This window comes from Pan troglodytes, chromosome 12 (genome assembly GCF_028858775.2).
Source record: "Pan troglodytes isolate AG18354 chromosome 12, NHGRI_mPanTro3-v2.0_pri, whole genome shotgun sequence".
Lineage (NCBI taxonomy): Eukaryota > Metazoa > Chordata > Mammalia > Primates > Hominidae > Pan > Pan troglodytes.
Window position 1 is genome coordinate 18,209,928 of NC_072410.2, and position 21,977 is coordinate 18,231,904.

The window sequence follows — 21,977 nt, forward strand, 5'->3', positions numbered from 1 at the left end:
AAACATCGTAACGTGCATGATGGGATATTACACAGCTATTTGGAAAAGATGTTTTGATACATGCTTCATGTAATGGAAATGATTCTGATATAGTATTTAACAAAAGAGTAATATATATAATAGTGTTTACAATATGATCTAAACATTTATAGAAAAATGGACTAAATAGTTAACTTTTTTAACTAATTGGTGAACTTATTGATGATTTTTATTTATGTCTTCTTGACATTAATGTGTGATGCATTTTCAAAAATTTCTAAATGGATTTGTATTACTTTAATTGTCAGGGAAATACAAAATAAAAGTTTCATATTTACAAATAATTGTTATGGATGGTGAAATGCTTAGTGTAAGCATTTATTATCAAACATTTATTCACTTCCATTATATATCAGACATTGTTCCATGTGCTTAGGGTTTGTCAATGAACAAACTAAAGCCCCCCCAACCCCCCAACCAATGTGGGGCTTATATTGTAGCAGTGGGAGACAGAAAATTAACAGTAAGCATATCAAATAAGTGAGTTATATAGTATATTAGGATAAAAGTGTTACAGTAAAAAGAAAACTAGGATAAGAAGGATCAAAAATCAAATAAAGCAGGGGTGTGGGGGTAAGGGAGACAGGTTGAGGTGTTAAGTGGTTGCAATTGGCCTCACTGGGAAAGTGACATAGGAGCAATGACTTGCCAGTGCGGAAATTAACCATGTGGATACCTGGGGAAAAGGGCCTCTTTTTACTGCCAGAAAGAACTGCCAGAGCAAAAGCCCTCGGACTAGGGGTTGCAGCTAGGGGAGAACAGGGAAGCCGGGAGGGGTAGTGCAGGGTGAGTGATGGACAGTGTAGTAGACAAGATCAGAGCGACCTTTGCAGGGGCCTGGGACAGGTATTAGCAAGGTTTGGTGGCCATTGCAAGCACTTTGGTTTTTACTCTGAATAGAAATAGGACCCAGGAAAGGGTTTTGAACAGACGATTGACTTCTGCTTTTAAAGGCTTCCTGTGGCCGTTGAGGGGCTTTTAGATGGCAGTGGCAGGGACAGACACCGGATGTCCAGCAGGAAGCCCGATGTGGTGACGTGGGCAAGCGTGTGGCAGCTCTGCCATGGGGGCAGACTTGGAAGCTATGAGAAACTGGATCATGAATACATTTTAAAGGCAGTGTAGCAGAATCCCTGATGGGTTGGATGTCTGTGTGAGAGAAAGGGAAGAGTCAAGGATAGCTAAGACTTGAGCAGTTGGGAGGACAGAGTTGATGTCACATGCAATAGGGAGAACAGCAGTTGGGCAAGTGCTGCCCAGGTCACCCCAGAAGTGAGAGTAGCAGCAGAAAAAGGGAAAGGACTGTGCCTGGAGAAGTCACACATGGAGACATCTGGGGAAAGAGATGAAGAAGTCTTGTGGACTGAGAAAGAGTCAGATGGAGGTGGAAACCCAAGAGAGGGCAGGGAAGCACGTGTATCAAGGAGGAGTGAATGATCCACTGTGCTCCACGCAGTTACACCAAGTACAGTTGGATTTAACCATCTGGAGAGCATCTATGGTGGTAGGAATCTGTGGAAGTTCTCTTCTGACAGCTTCAGTTTTCTCAGGGAAGTAGGATGGGGAAGCAGGGAGTGCCGGCTGCGGTGATTTTCTTCTCAGGCGTTCCAGTTAGCATGGTGAGAAGAGCCATCAAGCAACTTTTTGTGTCTTAATTCAATGGAAGTAACATGTCTTAGGGATTGCCATGGGCTGAATCACCATGTAACATTCTTCAGGTGTGGAGAGGCACTGATACCTTGCTTGGCTTGAAGCTGGACAGTAAACAAAATGGAAAGTCATAAACTCCTTTCTCTAAGTTTAAACTTGTAGTTTTCATGTAAGTGTCCTGTTATTTCTTTGTTTGTTTAGTTTGTTTGTTTTTGTTTTTTTGAGACCAGGTCTCACTCTATCACCCAATCTGGAGTGCAGTGGAATGATCATAGCTCACTGCAGCCTCGATCTCCTGGGCTCAAGCAATCGTCCCACCTCAGCCTCCCAAGTACCTGGGTCTACTTGTAGCTGGGACTACAAGCACGTGCTACTGTGATTGACTATTTTTTGTGGAGATGGGGTCTTGCTGTATTGCCCAGGCTGGTCTTGAAATCCTGGCCTCAAGTGATTCTCTTGCCTCAGCCTCCCAAAGTGTTAGGATTACAGGTAAGTGCCAGCATGCCTGGGCCATCCCTTTGTATTAATCCAAAGTTGTCCCAGAGTAATAACATTCTTGACTTCATTACTAAGAGACAGGGAACACAGTCCACCAAATATCTCCTTTATCATTAATCTGACATAGGGGGATAAATGATATCAACCATTCAATATAAGCAAAACCACAATTTTCTCATACTTAATAAAAATAAGATATTTATAGTACATTAGTTTAAACCAAATTTGCTAATCTGATTTGATAGAAAGGAACTGTGTAAGAGATTAATATAATGGACTAACGCCTCTAATATAATTGAAGACTAGGATTTTCACGTCATATTAGTAACTTCCATGCTCTTTGTGCAGTTTTCTGATGGAATTAATGCCAAACGCAACACACAAACTGCTTCCCTGTACTGGCCGGAGGAACTTTCGTAAAATATTAATACATAATGAGTTTATCATCTTTAAACATTGTTTCAACACATTAAGTGTTCTGTTTTCCCATGTTTAAAAGAAGTCACTCCACAAAAGACAATGATTTTGCCTTTTTCTTCACCAACAACGTTGATGTCCCTTCAAAGTTGAGAGCACATGCAGTTTGAAGACCCCTGTCATTTTCCACCAGCCAGGAACGGTGCTCACTGTGCTGGCTCTCACATTCTTTTACCCCGCCCTCTGACAGTCAGACCTGTGAGCCTGCGAGCTTTATGGCCAGGGTCACGATGGAATTTTTGGTCTTCAAAAAGTATTGCTTTTTTAAGAACAGAGCTTATTTGTCCAAATAGTGGTGAAAGCTCTGTTTGGGGAATTTGATGGGTTTGCTCAATGAGTGGCTTCCTATTATCGTTAGGCTCAAGGCTCAGGTCCCCAGCAGAGCCCAGGAGGCAACTGGTGTGCTGGGCGTGGCTCATCATCCAGTCTCTTTTTTTTTTTTTTTTTGAGACAGAATCTCGCTCTGTTGCCCAGGCTGGAGTGCAGTGGCGTGACCTTGGCTCACTGCAACCTCCGCCTCCCGGGTCCAAGCAATCTCCTTCCTCAGCCTCCTGAGTACCTGGAACTACTAGCCTACCACCACGCCCGGCTAATATTTTGTATTTTTAGTAGAGACAGGATTTCACCATGTTGGCCAGGCTAATCTCAAACTCCTGACCTCAGGTGATCCACCTGCCTCAGCCTCCCAAAGTGCTGGGATTACAGGCATGAGCCACCGTGCCCAGCCTGAGTTTCCTATCTGGTCACCCTTCTTCTACCATGCTTCCCCACTCCCCACCCCCTGTCTATGTCTTCCCTGAACTATCTGCAGAACAACCTCAGGCTGTTTCAGAACTCTGTGACTTTGCCATGCTGTTCTTTTAGGCTGTGAGAGGTTTTTTAAAAAACTCACCTTCATCTCCCTAGCAATCCACCTTCTCTGATTCTCACTCTCATGTTCCATGTGAGTCTCACTCCCAGGACCCACTGTCTCACTGTGGCCATCATCATGCTCACCACATTGCATGATAATTATACTCTTGCATATCTTTCTCCCATTCTCGATCGCGAGCTACTTGAAGACAGGGACTAAGTCTTACATCCCTGAATTCCTCTTCAGTTTCTGATACAATAAATGTGTGACAAATAAATGAATGTATGGATGAATGCCAGGGTCACTAGAATTAAACTCTGTCAACTGAGAAGTTCCTTTCTCATTGGTATAAGTCCGCCTTGATCTATGCATATCGAGTTAGGACAACTTCCATTTTGTGCAGTTAAAAACAATGAAAGTTCTTCCACTTATCTATTTCTACCTATTATCTCTATCTATGTATCTATCTATCTTTAACTATCTATCTATCTATCTATCTATCTATCTATCTATCTATCTATCTATCTATCATCTATCTGTATTGTAGTTCAATTTGATAGTTATCTTGACTTTTCTGCTTGTTGCAGATAAACTTTGAAAAATTATAGAAATGATCTTTCAGGTTACTTCCCTGTCTCTTTTCTTTCTTCACCTTAGAAAGGCCATTGTAATTAACTGCTATATGAATGGGTCCTGGTATAGAAAACACTTAAAGGAAATATCCTGGTAACCAGATGGTGAGACACTTCCATTCTGTGCTGGTCTTTTAATAACTGTGTGATAAAAACAAGGTGGTCTAGCCTACCTTCAGTCTAAAGTAGCCTCCAAGTGGTTGAATATCTGGAGCAATGGTGTGTACTTGTACACATAAGACTGATAGAGTATTTAAGACCTTCCAAACAAGTGGATATTCACCGAGGGGTACATGGTAATATATGTTACATTTAGTGAGTGTGTCAAAATCTCACGGTCATGTTTCTTTGACCAGCTTTTCTAGGAGAAGTGGCCTGAGGGGACATTCTTTTACACAAAGCACATGCCCATAAAGGCAAAGCATGCCTTGGCATAGACAGCAAGATTCTACAAGGTGATTTGTATTGCATTTCAGATCAATTTCCCAAGAGTATTCAAATCAGAAATTATAATGGAAATCAAGGTGAGAATATATTTGTCTCTCTATATTTTGCTTTACATACGAATCCCTTACTATTGTGACATTTTCAGCTGTATGGCATCTAAGAATGATGATCTCACTTTTGCTCCTGGAATAGATTCCTTTTTCTATGCCGAGCAGCTCCATGAAGCCTTTAAACATATAAAACTAAAAAAAGGTATTACATAATTAAATAAAGCTGTCTTCTAGCTTCTCCTGAAATGGGCAAGAAAGGGAATCAAAAGATAACAGAAATAAGGTTTGGTTTTGTGGTTTTCCCCCTCAGGCAGACCACTCTTCTTAGCTTAAGGTAGCAGCATGAATGAGAGTGATGGACTACTTGGCTGCAGTAATTTATGGTTTTCTATGTGACAGCCTATTTTTGAATGCTTCGGCTTTTTATAGTTTCCAGGATTAGTACTTGCTGCCAAAACAAGAGATCACTCTCCTTGGACAGACTGTAATTCAATAGCACAACTTGGGAGCAAGCCACCTTCCCCTGTGTTCTACCACCCACTTTGGTCACCCTGTGATACACAGAGGCGCCATATCACCTGTCCAGTGGGCACTGTGTATCCCGCTTGGATGCAGATAAAATGAGCCTGAAAAAGAATTGAAACCCTGTGAAATGTAACCAAGATTCACATTTACTTGCACTCTCCATACTACATTTGGGTGATTTGAGTAGAGAAGCATGTTCCGTTTTGTAAAAGAAAAGTCAAAATTTCAAAAATAGGCAAGGTGGGAGAATTTGGTCTGTATAAAGCTATGGAATTAGCATGTGTATTTCTGCTGGGTTTTCAAAGTACTTTCATGTCATCTTAAGCATCCTTCACTGTCTACTTGTGTGAGTGGGTAATATTATTTTTGCTTGAAGACAAATGACTTGTTTGTGATTACACAATCATTAAGTGTAAAAATTAAAGATTCAAACTTGGAGCTTATGATTCCAGATCACCGATTTTTCTCTTCTACATGTTTAACATGAAGTATACAAACGTAAATGTGTATATATACACAGTGCTAAATTCTCTGTTATTAAAGTGGCAGATTCGAAAGTGAAGGCTCCAGTGGACAACATCTTCTGTTACCCACACTCCTGTGCAGTGGTACCAATGAGAATCCTGAAAGATACAATCCTGGATGCCAAAATCCCAAATGCTGAAATCCCTAAAGATCAAAATCCCTGAAGTCTACAGTCTAAAATCCCTAATGTCCAGTTGAATCCCAAACTACAATGACAGATTTGGAATTAGGCATGATCAAGGCTTCTAAAAGTGAATTTTAAGTTGCCACCAATGAAGTTTGTTTTTTTCCATTCAGTCCTATGCATTTGGTGGAAAAGTCAGATGAGTGGCTTAGCCACAAGATATGGCAATGATGAAAACTTCACTTTAAAAATTCATCATTTGTCTACATTGGCATTCCTTCGACCTGATGAAATTCCAGACTTTTTAATAAATTAAAGCTGCATTTGCTTGAAGAAGCCAGAGAAGTTATTGACTAGTTCAAAAATAATTATGGGCATGGTAGGATAAGAAGACACTTAAGCAACGGTGGTGCTTTTCAATCACGAGGATTGTTTCTGCCAAATTTGTGGTCTACACAGGCGTGCATGCAAAATGGATCTCTGCATGCCCAAAACAACTTAGAAGCATGGCACAGAAGATAGGAAAATTTAATAGGGAATGCTCATGCCGGTGTATATTGAATCATAAAAGAATTTCAGCAAGAGCAGAGCCACATAGAAAATGAATGTGAACAAATTCTCCAAGGAGAGCCACACCCTAAAAGAAGAAAAAAAAGCAGCTGGCCAGGCATGGTGGCTCACTCCTTAATCCCAGCACTTTAGGAGGCTGAGGTGGGTGGATCACCTGAGGTCAGGAGTTCGAGACCAGCCTGACCAACATGGCAAACCCCAGCTCTACTAAAAATACAAAAAAATTAGCTGGGGATGGTGGCATGTACCTGTAGTCCCAGCTACTTGGGAAGCTGAGGCAGGAGAATCGCTTGAACCCAGGAAGCAGAGGTTGCAGTGAGCCGAGAATCTTTCACTCCAGCCTGGGTGACAGAGCAAGAACAAGGCTCAGTCTCAAACAAACAAACAAACAAACAAACCAAAAGAAAACAGCTTTTCATCAAGATACAACACTTCAAAATACAGTTAATGATAGTGAGAGTCAGCCAGCTCTTGTGGACTATCTCCATGCAATTGCCCATAATCTATCCCCATAACATACTCTTTCATATGTTAAATTTTCTTTTTCTTGTTCTTTTTTCCCCCACTATTTTAAATTATGAGCATTATTGTTTACAATTCACTGTCCCATATATTTTGTCTTTTCATCATTTCCAATACTAGAGGTACAAATTATATAAAGACTTTTAGAGAGTTCTAGTTCGTTTTATGCATTTTTTTGCAAACTTAAGTCTGCATTATCACAATGTTGACTTTGTAAGTGTTTTGTGTGTGCATGTAAAAATGTTGAAAATTCCCCAATAAATGAAGAGATGTCCTTTTTGTACATTTGCTTTTGTGAAAATTAAAATTTCTCAAAAACTCAGACCTTTGGGCAACTTACATATGCAGTGGTGACCCACTTCATTTTGGATCAATCTTTTAACTGTTATTAGTATGTTATTACTGTCTATTTTATTGTATTAAGTGGCTTATAAAGTGTTCTGTTGTGTTTTTATGTTTCTCAAATAAATCCTCTTTTAAAATGTAAATAAACATCTTTTAAAGAATTTTAAAAATTATTTCTTCCAGAATTATATTTTTGGGATTTTGATCTTTCATAATTTTGATTTTCAGGGTTTCGTTCTGTCAAGATTTCAAAATTTGGGATTATGGTGTTCAGGACTGTGTCTTTCAGGATTAAGACCTATCCCTTCCCAACCCTATGCAGCTTCCTCTTACCAAGAATTAGGCTGCCCTCTGTCATTAACCAAAGGAGATGGAAGTAATGCCACGTGACTTTTCTAGGCTAAATTCTAAGGATACTTGGCAGGTTGGGCCTTGGTCCTATGGAATTCTCATTGTTTAGTGAGCCAGCTACCATTCAGAAGTTTGACCACCTGAGATTACCATGCTGGGAGGAAGCCCAGCCACTTGAGTGGCCACAGATAGAGATGGCGGACAGGCCTCAGCTGTTCCAGTCATCTCAGGCCAGGTGTCAGAAATGGTGATGAAGAAGCTTCCAGAAAACTCAGGCTTTGCCACTGTGTAATAGCAGCCACATGAGAGACCTTGAGCAACACCCACCCAGCCAAGCCAAGCTCTGTGAGAGAGCATAATACATTATTGTTTGAAATCATTAAGTTTTGGGTAGTGTGATAGGCAGCCATAGATAACTAGAATAGGGATGTATAAAGCTTTCCCTATTTTCCTTTGAAAACACCGTTACATTTCTATCTTTTTTTTTTTTGAGACGGAGTCTCGTTCTGTCGCCCAGGCTGGAGTGCTGTGGCGCGATCTCCGCTCACTGCAAGCTCCGCCTCCTGGGTTCACGCCATTCTCCTGCCTCAGCCTCCCGAGTAGCTGGGACTACAGGCGCCCGCCACTGCGCCCGGCTAATTTTTTGTATTTTTAGTAGAGACGGGGTTTCACCGTGGTCTCGATCTCCTGACCTCGTGATCCGCCCGCCTCGGCCTCCCAAAGTGCTGGGATTACAGGCGTGAGCCACCGCGCCCGGCCTCATTTCTATCTTATGTAATCTCAAAAGCTAAACAAATAAACAAACACCAAAACTGAAGTGATCATTTTCCTGGGCTCTCTTTTTCCTTTCCTTCCTTTTTCTTTCTTTCTTTTTTCTTTCTTAAAAAACAATAACAACAATAACAACAACAACAACAAAAACACCTTTCCACCCATGAAAGGTAAATAATTTGAACAATGTTTCAGAGCACAAGGAAACTTTAAATTTCTGTATTCAGAATACCAGTGTTAGGATCAGTTCTCCACAGGTCTCTCATGCTTCTAAGCATCTTGTGAGCAGAGGCACTGGCTGCTTTTGTTCTGCACCATCTTTTCAAGGACATTGGATAGCAAAGCAGCTTTGGAAGACAGAGAGAGAAAAGAAGGAGATTTTACCCTACTTGCAAGCGGGCAAGTTAGTTTGCCGTAGTTTCATGGATGTGGGTAGTATAATGAAGATCATGTCTTACTGTGGAGCAAAGAACAGGCAGGCTTAGTGCCTGCTAAAAAAAGATTTACATTCCCTAAGCTCAGAGGTCCTCTCTTGTAGCACAGTCCATGATGCATACAGGTGTTATGTTGTAGAAATTGAGGCTTAGAGAATCTGTCCAAATGCTGATAATCTGGCTACTTCTACAGTTGTGAGTAACACATTGCCCTTTGTTGCTGACCCAGGAATCTCATGTCTTATACTGGCATCCACGAAACTAAGGCAAACTAAGCAATGTATTTATGATCCAGTTTCTCTGCATCCTCATCAGCATTTGGTGTTGTCACTACTTTTTGTTTTAGCCATTCTGATAGCTGTATAGTGGTATCTCATTGTGGTTTTAATTGGCATTTCCTTAATAATTAATGATGCTGAAGATGCTTTCATGTGCTTATTTGCCATCTGTATACAGTCATGAGTTACTTAACAACATGGATACATTCTGAGGAATGCATCATTAGGTGATTTTGTCATTATGGGATTATTATAATGTACTTACGTGAACCTAGATGGTATAGCCTACTACATACCTAGGCTATAAGTCTGGTACAGTCTAATTGTTCCTAGGCTACAAACCCATATATCATGTTATTCTACTGAATACTGTAAACAATTGTAACACAATGGCATTTGTGAATCTAAACATAGGAAATGTACAGCAAAAATATGGTATAGATTGGTGCAAAAGTAATTGCGGGTTTTGCCATTACTTTTAATGGCAAAAATTAGGAGTATATTAATATTATACTCTTATGGGAGCACCATCATATATGTGATCCAACATTGCCCCAAACGTCTTTATGCAACACATGACTGTATCTTCTTTGGTAAAATGTCTTTTCACGTCTTTTGTTCATGACCTAATTGTTTCTTTTTAAATTGTTGAGTTTTGAGGGTTTTTTTAAAAAAAATTTCTAGATGTTTATTTTTTGTTATGTATGCAGTTTGCAAACAGTTTCTCCCACTCTGTAGTTTATCTTTTTATCTTCTTAAAAAATCTCTCACGGAGCAAAAGTTATAAATTTTGATGAAATCCAATTTTTCCAATTTTTCTTTCTTAGCTTGTGCTTTTGGTGTCAAGTCCAAGAACATTTTGCCTAGTCCTAGATCCTAAAGATTTCCTCTTATCTTTTTTCTAGAAGTTTTATATTTTTACACATGACATTTAAGTCTATGATCCCCTAGTACCTCAGAATGTAATCATACTTTAAGATAATGTAATCATACTTTGAGATAAGATCTTTAAAGGGGCAATTAAGTTAAAATGATGCTGTTAGGGTGGGACCCTAATCAGACTGATCCCTTCATAAGAGGAAGAGACGTCAAGGATGAACACAAATAAATGAATGACCATGGGAAAAGGCAGGAAGAGGGTGGCCATCTGCAAACCAAGGAGAGAGGTGTCAGAGGAATTCAATCCTGCTGGCACCTTGATCTTAAATTTTTAGCCTTCAAAACTCTGAGAAAATAAATTTCTATGGTTTAAGCTATCCAGCCTGTGGTGTTTTGTTTTGGCAGCCCTATCCAACTATTATGGCTGTGTATCAATTTGGAAAGAATTGATACCTTCACCTGGTTCAGTCTTCCAATCCGTGAACTAAGTATATCTCTCCATTTTATGCAGATCTTTGTTTTCTATCATCAGCATTTGCAGTTTTCAGCATGCAAGATCTATACATGTTTTGTTAGGTTTATACCTAAGTATTTCATTTTAAGTAATCACTAAAGGTCTTACATTTTTAACTTCTATTTTTAGTATTTATTACTAGTGGATTAAAATATAATTGATTTTTGTGTATTTATCTTGTATTCTGTGACCAAGCTTAGTTCACTTATTAGTTCTAGAAGTTTTCTGAGGGTGGATTCCTTGGGGTAGTCTACATAGGCAACCATGTTTCTACATATAGAGACAGTTTTATTTCTTCTTTTCTGATCAATATGCCTATTATTTCCTTTTCATGCCATACTGCACTGTTGAGATCTTTCAACATTATGTTCAATAGCAATGGTTAGACACATCCTTGCTGTGTTTCCAGTCTTTGCAGAAATAATTCAGTCTTTCACCTTTACATATAATGTTAACCATATATATTTTGTAGATGCTTTTTACTTGGCTTAGGAAATCCTCATCTATTTCTATTTTTTTCTGAGAGATTTTATCACAGGTGGATATTCAATAGTGTTGAATGTTTTTTTCTACATTAATTGGTGTGATCATGTGTTTTTTCTTCTTTACCCTGTTAATATATGGTAGACTACACTGATTAATATTCAAATACTAAACCAGTCTTGCATCCCTGGAATAAACCCACTTAATTGCCTTTTACAATATTAACAAATATTGTTTTGTTAATATTTGTTAAGATTAGTTAATATTTTGTTTGTTAATTATTTGTTAATATTTTATTAAGAACGTCTGCATCTACATTCATAAGGAATAGTGGTCTATAATTTTTTGGTTTGTCTTTTTTTGGTACTGTCTTTATCTGGATTTGTTATCAGAGTAACATTAGTTTCATAAAGTGAATTAGGAAGCATTTTCTCAAATTATATTTTCTGGAAGAAATTGTGCAAAATCAATATTCATCTTTTATTTTGTTTTTTTTTTTTTGAGATAGGGCCTTACTTTATTGCCCAGGCTGGAGTGCAATGTCTCCCTGCAGCCTCAATCTCCCGGGCTCAAGTGATCCTCCCATCTCAACCTCCCAGGTGGGCACCACCATGCCTGGCATTTTAAAAACTTTTTTTTTTTTTTTTTTTTTGTAGAGATGGGAGTCTCACTATGTTGCCCAGGCTGGTCTCGAACTCCTGGGTTCAAGTGATCCTCCTATCTTGGCCGCCCAAAGTGTCGGGATTATAGGCGTGAGCCACTGTGCCCAGTGTTAATTCTTTAAATATTTGAAACAAAATCCCCAGTGAAACCAACTGGGCCTAGAGATTACTTTTTACAGAATTTAACATACAAATTTAATTTTCTTGAAAATTGTAAGGTTTTTAAAATTATGTATTTTATATAGGCAAGTTGTGAGAATATGTAGTTTTTGAAGAACTGTTCTATTTCATCTAAGTTGTCAAATTTACATATGTACAGTTTTTCTTACTGTTCCCACATTATCCTTTTTACATGGCTGTCTCTGTAGTGATATCACATTTTATTCTTAATGCTAGTAATTTGTACCTTCTCTCTTTGTTTTTGTCAGTCTTGTTAGAAGATTGATTGTATTGATCTTTTCAATTAACCAGCTCTTTGTTTCATTGATTCGTTTTATTGTTTTTCTGTTTTCAGTCTCATTGATTTCTGCTTTAATCTTTATTTTTTCTTCCTACTGCTAGCTTTGGATTTATTTTGCTCTCTTTTTCCAAGGTTCTTGAAGTGAGGAGTTGAATTGTTGATTTGAGACACTATATGTTTCCTAGTGGATGAAAATACAATTGATTTTTGTGTATTTATCTTGTATTCTGTGACCAAGCTTAGTTCACTTATTAGTTCTAGAAGTTTTTTGAGGGTGGATTCCTTGGGGTAGTCTACATAGGCAACCATGATTCTGCATATAGAGACAGTTTTATTTCTTCTATAAATTTCGTTTTGAAAAGTACTTTACTTTTATTCTATAAATCTTGCTATATATTTTTTTATTTCAGTTTCTTGTATTTTTCAAGTCCTGGATAGCCTTGTTAACCTTCTGTCTTGTTGATCTGTCTAATGTTGACAGGGGGGTGTTAAAGTCTCCCATTATTATTGTGTGGGAGTCTAAGTCTCTTTGTAGGTCTCTAAGGGCTTGCTTTATGAATCTGGTTGCTCCTGTATTGGGTGCATATATATTTAGGATAGTTAGCGCTTCTTGTTGAATTGATCCCTTTACCATTATGTAATGGCCTTCTTTGACTCTTTTGATCTTTGTTGGTTTAAAGCCTGTTTTATCAGAGACTAGGATTGCAACCCCTGTGTTTTTTTGCTTTCCATTTGCTTGGTAGATCTTCCTCCATCCCTTTATTTTGAGCCTATGTGCGTCTCTGCACGTCAGATGGGTCTCCTGAATACAGCACACCTATGGGTCTTGACTCTTTATCTAATTTGCCAGTCTGTGTCTTTTATTTGGGGCATTTAGCCCATTTACATTTAAGGTTAATATTGTTGTGTGTGAATTTGATCCTGTCATTATGATGTTAGCTGGTTATTTTGCCCATTAGTTGATGCAGTTTCTTCCTAGCCTCGATGGTCTTTACAATTTGGCATGTTTTTGCAGTGGCTGGTACTGGTTGTTCCTTTCCATGTTTAGGAGCTCTTGTAAGGCAGGCCTGGTGGTGACAAAAATCTCTCAGCATTTGCTTGTCTGTAAAGGATTTTATTTCACCTTCACTTATGAAGCTTAGTTTGGCTAGATATGAAATTCTGGGTTGAAAATTCTTTTCTTTAAGAATGTTGAATATTAGCCTCCACTCTCTTCTGGCATAGGGTTTCTGCCTTGAGATCCACTGTTAGTCTGATGGGCTTCCCCTTGTGGGTAACCTGACCTTTCTCTCTGGCTGCTCTTAACATTTTTTCCTTCATTTCAACCTTGGTGAATCTGATGATTATGTGTCTTGGGGTTGCTCTTCTTGAGGAGTATCTTTGTGGTGTTTTCTGTATTTCCTGAATTTGAATGTTGGGCTGTCTTGCTAGGTTGGGGAAGTTCTCTTGGATAATAACCTGAAGAGTGTTTTCCAACTTGGTTCTATTTTCCCTGTCACTTTCAGGTTCACCAATCAAACTAGATTTGGTCTTTTCACATAGTCCCATATTTCTTGGAGGCTTTGTTCATTTCTTTTTACTCTTTTTTCTCTAAACTCTTCTCACTTTATTTCCTTAATTTGATCTTCAATCACTGATACCCTTTCTTCGACTTGATCGAATCGGCTATTGAAGCTTGCACATGCATCACGTAGTTCTCATGCCATGGTTTTCAGCTCCATCAGGTCATTTAAGGTCTTCTCTACACTGTTTATTCTAGTTAGCCATTCATCTAATCTTTTTTCAAGGTTTTTATCTTCCTTGAGATGGGTTCGAACATCCTCCTTTAGCTGGGAGAAGTTTGTTATTACCAACCTTCTGAAGCCTACTTCTGTCAGCTCATCAAAGTCATTCTCCATCCAGCTTTGTTCCGCTGCTGACGAGGAGCTGGGATCCTTTGGAGGAGAAGAAGCACCCTGGTTTTCAGAATTTTCAGCTTTTCTGCTCTGGTTTCTCCTTGTCTTTGTGGTTTTATCTACCTTTGGTCTTTGATGTTGGTGACCTACAGATGGGGTATTGGTGTGGATGTCCTTTTTTGGATGTTGATGCTATTCCTTTCTGTTTGTTAGTTTTCCTTCTAACAGTCAGGTCCCTCAGCTGCAGATCTGTTGGAGTTTGCTGAAGGTCCAGTCCAGACCCTGTTTGCTTGGGTATCACCAGTGGAGGCTGCAGAACAGCAAATATTGCAGAACAGCAAATATTGCTGCCTGATCCTTCCTCTGGAAGTTCGTCCCAGAGGGGCATCTGCCTGTATGAGGTGTCAGTCGGCCCCTACTGGGAGGTGTCTTCCAGTTAGGCTACACGGGAGTCAGGGACCCACTTGAGGAGGCAGTCTGTTCATTCTCAGAGTTCAAACACTGTGCCGGGAGAACCACTGCTCTCTTCAGAGCTGTCAGACAGGGACGTTTAAGTCTGCAGAAGTTTCTGCTGCCTTTTGTTCAGCTATGCCCTACCGCCAGAGGTGGAATGTACTGAGGCAACAGGCCTTGCTGAGCTGCGGTGGGCTCCACCCAGTTCGAGCTTCCCTGGCCACTTTGTTTACCTACTCAAGTCTCAGCAATGGTGGACGCCCCTCCCCCAGCCAGGCTGCCGCCTTGCAGTTCGATCTCAGACTGCTGCGCTAGCAGTGAGCAAGGCTCTGTGGACGTGGGACCTGCCAAGCCAGGTGCGGGATATAATCCCTGGTGTGCCGTTTGCTAAGACTATTGGAAAAGCACAGTATTTGGGTGGGAGTGTCCCAATTTTCCAGGTACAGTCTGTCACAGCTTCCCTTGGCTAGGAAAGGGAAATCCCCCGACCCCTTGCACTTCCTGGGTGAGGCAATGCCTGACCCTGATTCAGCTCACCCTCCGTGGGCTGCACCCACTGTCCAACCAGTCCTAATGAGATGAACCAGGTACCTCAGATGGAAATGCAGAAATCACCCATCTTCTGCATTGGTCACACTGGAAGCTGCACATTGGAGCTGTTCCTGTTCGGCCATCTTGGAACGAAAGCAGTTTCTTGTATTTTAAAAATTTTCCTTGAGACTTTCACTTTGACCCGTGGATTATTTAGAAGTATATTGTTTACTTTCCAAGTGTCTGGAGATTTTTCCTGCTATCTTTCTGTTACTGATTTTAGTTTGAGATCATTGTTGTCAAAGAATACACTCTGCATGATTTCAATCCTTTTACATTTATTGAGGTTTGTTTTGTCACCAAAGATATGTTGTATCTTGGTATATTTTCCATTCCACAGGCACTTGAAAAGAATATACTGCCTGCCTGCTGTTATTCACTGTAGTGTTCTATAAATGATAATTACACCCTGGTGGTTGATGTGTGTATGTGTTTTTGTTTTTGTTTTTTTTGAGTTCTATGTTCTTGTGATTTTCTATATACTTTTACGTCAATTATTGAGAATGAGGTGTCAAAAAGTCTCCATCTGTTACAATGGATTTGTATGTTTTTCCCTATAGTTTTACCAGGTTTTGCTTTACATATTTTGCAGCTCTTTTGTTTGGGGCATACACATTTAGGATTGCTATGTCTTCTTTGTGGACTGACCTTTTATCATTATTTAGTATTATTTTCTGGTCCTTGTAATTTTCTTTGCTCTGAAGTTCACAGTATCTGATATTCATATATTCATTTCTGCTTTCCTTCAATAGTGTTTGCATGACTCTTTTCACATGTTTTAACTTCCAGTCTGCCTATTTTGTTATGTTTGAAATAAGTTTATTGTAGATAGCACGTATTTGGAGATGAGTTTTTGCCATGATGGCCAGGCTGGTCTTCAACTCCTGACCTTAAGTGATCTGCCTGCCACGGTCTCCCAAAGTGCTGCACCTGGCCCACATACAGTAATTTCTGATATGTTAGGACTTAAGTCTGCAATTTCATTTTTCGTTTTCTTTCGTTCTATTTTTCATTTTTCTATTTACCTTTTCCTGCTTTCCTGTGAATTACTTGAATACTTTCAGATTTCCATTTTGATTTATTTATAGGGTTTTTGAGTGTACAGCATACCTCAGAGATACTAGAGATTCAATTCCAAACCACAAAAAAAAGTGAGTATTGCAATGAAATGAGTCAGAAAAAATGTTTGGTTTCCCAGAGCACAGAAAAGTTGTGTCTAAAGCATACCTTAGTCTATTAAGTGTGCTACAGCAGTATGTCTAAAAAAAGGTACATAACCATTTAAAAATACTTTAATTGTTAAAAATGCTGATAATTATTTGAATCTTCATCGGTCATAATCTTTTTGTTGGTGGAGGGTTTTGCATTCATGTTGATGGCTGCTGACTGATCAGTTGGTGGATGCTGAAGTTTGAAATGGCTGTAGTAATTCCTTTTTCTTTTCTTTTCTTTTCTTTTTTTTTGAGGTGAAGTCTCATTCTGTCACCCAAGCTGGTGCGATCTTGGCTCACTGCAACTTCCGCCTTTCAGGTTCAAGCAATTCTCCTGCCTCAGCCTCATGCCTCAGGCTCCTAAGTAGCTGGGTTTACAAGTGCCCACCATTGTGTCTGGCTAATTTTTTTGTATTTTTAGTAGAGATGGGGTTTCACCATGTTGGTCAGGCTGGTCTCAAGCTCCTGACCTCAGTTGATCCACCTGCCTCGGCATCCCAAAATGCTGGGATTACAGGTGTGATCCACGCACCTGGCCAGTAGTTTCTTAAAATAAGGCAACAACGAAGTTTGACATTTGCCACCTTGTTCGTTATAGTTCAAGAAAGATTTACCTGTAGCTTGTGATGCTGTTTGATAGCATTTTATCCATGACAAAACTTCTTTCAAAATTGGAGTCAATTCTCCAAAACTTCCTGCTGCTTGATCAAATAAATTGATGCAATAGCCTAAATCCTTTGTTGGAATTTCAACAATGTTCATGACATCTTCACCAGGAGTAGGTTTCATCTTTTAAAAAAACCAGTTTCTTTGCTCATGCATATGAAGAACTTCTTATCTGTCCAAGTTTTGTCATGAGATTGCAGCAATTCAGTCATCTTCAGGCTCCATTTGTAATTCCAGTTTTTTTGTTTTGTTTTGTTTTGTTTTTTTGAGAGGGAGTCTCACTCTGTTGCCCAAGCTGGAGTGCATTGGTGAGATTTCTGCTCACTGCAACCTCCGCCTCCTGGGTTCAAGTGATTCTCCTGCCTCAGCCTCCCATGTAGCTGGGATTACAGGCCCCTGCCACCATGCCAAGCTAATTTTTCGATTTTAGTAGAGACGGGGTTTCACCATGTTGGTCAGGATGTTCTCAAACTCCTGACCTCAAATGATCTGCCCACCTCGGCCTCTCAAACTGCTGGGATTACAGGAGTTAGCCACTGTGCCCGGTGTAATTCTAGTTCTATTGCTATTTCCACTACATCCACCCAGATCCACCAGAGGAATCACTATCTATGGCAGTCATAGCTTATGAAATGTATTTCTTAAATAATAACACTTGAAAGTCAAGATTGCTGTTTGATATACCGGATATAGAGTGCATGACATTCTATTAACAGACATAACAACAACATTAATCTTTTTGTGCATCTCCATCAGAGTTCTTAGGTGACCAGGTGCATTGTCAGTGCATAGTGATATTTTGCAAGGAATCTGTTACCCTGAGCAGTAGGTCTCAAGAGTGGACTTCAAATATTCAGTGAACCGTGCTATAAATAAATGTGCTATTATCCAAGCATTGTAGTTCCATTTATAGAGTACAGGCAGAGTAGATTTAGCACAATTATTAAGGGCCTTAGGATTTTTGGAATGGTAAATGAGCCTTGGCTCATCTTAGAGCTACATCAGCTACATTATCCTCTAACAAGAGAGTCAAGCCTATTTTTTTGAAGCTTTGAAGCTAGGCACTGACTTATCTTCTCTAGCTATGACAGTTTTAGATGCCCTCTTTTTCCAAAATAAGACTGCTTTGTCTGCATTAAAAATATGTAGCCACCTTCATCAATGATCTTAGCTAAATCTTCTGGATAAGTTGCTGCAGCTTCTACATCACCACTTGCTGTTTCACCTTGCACTTTTATGTTATAGAGACAGCTTCTTGCCTCAAACCTCATGAAGCAACTTCTGCAAGCTTCAAATTTTTCTTTTGCAGCTTCCTCACCTCTCTCAGCCTTCATAGAATTGAAAAAAGTTAGGTTCTTGCTCTCGATTAGGCTTTGGCTTAATGGAATGTGGTAACTTATTTGATCTTCTGTCAAGACCAATAAAATTTTTCCTATACCAGCAATAGAGATATTTCTGTTTCACTTTCTTATAATCCATGTGTTCACTAGAGTAGTACATTTAATTTCCTTCAAGAAGTTTTCCTTTGCATTCACAACCTAAGAAACTCTTTGGTGCAAGAGGCCTAGCTTTTGACTTATCTCAGCTTTTGACATGCCTTTCTCACTAAACATAATCATGTTTAGCTTTTGATTTAAAGTGAGGAATGTGTAACCCTTTCTTTTACTTGAACCCATAGAGGCCATTGTAGAGTTATGTATTGGCCTAATGTTAAAATTATTGTTTCTCAAGGAACAATGAAATGAGAGAGAGAGAGGAGAGACAGGGTAATGGTCAACCAGGGGAGCAGTCAGAACACACAACATTTGTGGATTAAGTTTGCCATTTCATATGGATGCATTTGTGGTAATATAAAACAATTACAAGAATAACATCAAAGATTACTGACAGCAGAACTCCACACAGATATAATAATATAATAAAGTTTGAAATATTATGAGAATTACCAAAATGTAACACAGATACATGAATGACTACACGTTGGAAAAGATAGAACAAATAGATTTGCTTGACAAACCTTTAATTGTCACAAACCTTTAATTTGTAGAAAATGCAATATCTGCAAAGCTCAATAAAATGAAGCACAGTAAAACCAGGTATGCCCCTATCTCTTCATATACCTGTGTTAGTGGTTGTTCTAGGTCTTACATTATATATATAACTTATCTCACATTACTCTTGTCATCATTTTATCAGTTTATATAAACTATAGAAATCTTAACTCACTTTTGTTTATTTTCTCTCCCTATTTATTATATAATATACTTAAATATTTCCCTCACATAGATATGGAACAAAATCAGATAGTATCATAATTTTTGTTTCTACTTTTAAAAATTATTTAGAAAACTCACAAGGAGAAGGAAAGCCTGTTGTGTTTACTCATGTTTTGCCTTATTATAATTTTGTTCCTTCTCAATATTCCAAATTTCCTTCTTTTATCTTTCCTTTTCTGTGTAGGAATTTTCCTTTGGCTATCCTTTTATGTGAGTTTGGCTGATGACAAATTATCTTAGTTTTCCTTCATCCAAGATATTTTGGTTTCTTCTTCATTTCTGAAGGATATTTTTGCTGAACATAGAATTCTGGGTTAACAGTTCTTTTCTTGTAATACCCGAAAAATATCGCACCATTTCTTTCAGCCTCTGTGGTTTCTATTGAGAAATGTGCTTTCATTCTCTTTGTCTCCTACTGTTAAGGTGTCATTTTTCTCTGACTGATTTCAGTACTTTTTCTATGTCTTTAGTTTTCAGAAATTTAATTATGATTTACCCTAGTGTAGATTTCTTTGGGTTTCTTCTGTTTGGGTTTCGCTCAGCTTCTTGAATCTGTAGGTAAACGGCTCTTGGCAAATTTGGGATTTTCTGCCATTATTTCTTCATGAGCTTTTCAGCCCTATACTCTTCTAGAACTCTAATGACACAAATGTTAGAACCGTTGTTATACTCCCACAGGTTCTTAAATTTCTGTTATTTTTTTCAGTCTATTTTCTCTCTATCTTCCAGATCAGACATTTTTTATTGTTCTATTTTCTAATTCACTGGTTCTTTCCTCTGTCCCTTCTATTCTGCTGTTGAGCTCATTCACTGGACTTTTATTTCAGCTGTTCCATTTTTCAGTTTTATAATTTCCATTTGGACTGGGTTCAGTGGCTCACACCTGCAGTTCCAGTTCTTAGGGAAGTCAAGGTGGGAGGATTGCTTGAGACCAGAAGTTTGAGACCAGTCTGGGTAACATAGTGAGACCCCATCTTTGCAAAAAACAAATAAATAAACAAACAAACAAAAAACAGAAAAAGCTAGCCAGATGTGGCACCACATGCTTGTAGTCCTAGCTACTTGAATGGCTGAGGTGGGAGGATCACTTGAACCCAGGAATTCAAGGCTACAATGAGCTTTGATTGAGCCACTGCACTCCAGCCTGGGCAACAGAGTGAGATATCTTATCTCCAAAAACAAAAGGACAAAAAAAATCCAATTTGGTTCTTCTTGTCTTCTACTTTCTTACTGAGAGTTTCTATTTTTAATAATTTGCTTCAATTATGCTCATATTTGCTCTTCAAAGCACTGTTATATAGCTGCTTTAAAATCATTGTCAGATAACTCTAACATCTTTACCATTCTTTGTTTTGGCGCCTATTGATGGTCTTTTTTTCATTCATTTGAGATCCTGGTTCTTAGTTCATGTCAGGTTATGAGATTCTGGATCTTATTTAAATTTTCTGTTTTACTTGATGTTCTTGAGCATTACTCTGGCAAGAAAAAGTGGGGAGAAAGGAATATGCAGCCTTGTTACTTACAGATGGAAGCAGAAATCCAGGTTCTCCATGTGACCTCTATTGATCCCCAAGGGTGACGTCCTTGTCACTGCTGGTTATGGTTGAAATTTCTGGCTCCCCATGTGGTCTCTCCACTGATACTTCTGTGGGGAGTGATGCTGGGTAGTAATACAAGTCCTGACTCTCCGTCAGGCCTCCTCTAATATCACCCCAGTGAGACAAGTGAAAAGTGCCTCATTACTATCAGGTAGGTGTAGAAGTTCAGGCTCCCTAAGTAGTCACCACTGACTCTGCAGGAAGAGGTGCCCTGTTACTTGCTGGCAGAGTTTAAAGGCCCAGCTCCTTAATGGCCTTCTCTGATATCACCCTGGCAGAAGATTTAGGGCATTCATTACAGCCTGTTCAGGGTGAAAGTCTAGGCTCCCCATTCAACATTTGCTGGTGTGGATAGGCCCGGGGATGTAGTTTCTTTTGTGGTGTTTGGCTGGAATAGAGTGGTTATTGTCTAAAATTTAGTCTTGATAGTGTTCACCTTTTCTGGTCATTTTGGCTAGAAAGAGCAGGCATTTTGGGGGGATTTTGTTTGTATCTATTGACTTTTCCATTTTCCCTGTTTCTTCAGCTCCAACTCTGGGGTATATGAGGCACAAAGAAAATCCAGAGGACTCATCATCATGTCTTTCCTCCGGCCCCAAGTTCACTTGCCATTCTGCATTCTTTCTGCACTTCTCAGACTCTTCTGAGGTTGGTTTTACATCAAGGGCTTTTAGATGTACTTAGCAGAAAAATTAGAGAAAATGCGTTTATTCCATCTTTCCAAGCAGAAGCCCCACATCATTTAAAAATCTTTTCTCAGGTATACTTAATTTTGAAACTTTGGTTGCTTTTGTCAAGTGAGATTTAGTGTCAAAAGACTGCAAGTTGTCTTTTCTTCCTTTCTTTTTTTCTGTTTTTGTTGTTGTTGTTGTTGTTGTTTGTTTGTTTTTTAATTTTCTTTTTAGAGACTGAGTCTTGCTCTGTCATTTAGGTTGGATCACAGTTCACTGTATTCTTGAACTCCTGGACTCAAGTGATCCTCCCACCTCAGCCTCCTGGGTAGCCAGTACTACAAGCACACACAACCACCCCTGCTAATTCTCTGCTTTTATTTATTTTTGTAGAGATAGAGTCTTGCTACGTTGCCCAGGCTGGTCTCAAACTTCTGCCCTCAAGTGATCCTCCTGCCTCAGCCTCTCAAAGGATAGGGATTACAAGTGTGAGCCATTGTACCTGGCCCTCTTTTCTTATCTTGGTT

The 21,977-nt window shown here is 39.1% G+C and overlaps 1 long non-coding RNA gene across 1 annotated transcript in view; it reads right to left on the reverse strand.

Annotated features, from left to right (window-relative positions):
• Window positions 1-344: 344 nt before the first annotated feature.
• LOC134807763 (uncharacterized) overlaps window positions 345-21,977 on the reverse strand; it is a 38,985-nt gene continuing 17,352 nt past the window's right edge. The window contains exon 3 of the long non-coding RNA XR_010149021.1: window positions 345-1,793. This is a non-coding gene — a long non-coding RNA (uncharacterized LOC134807763). The remainder of the gene's footprint in view (window positions 1,794-21,977) is intronic.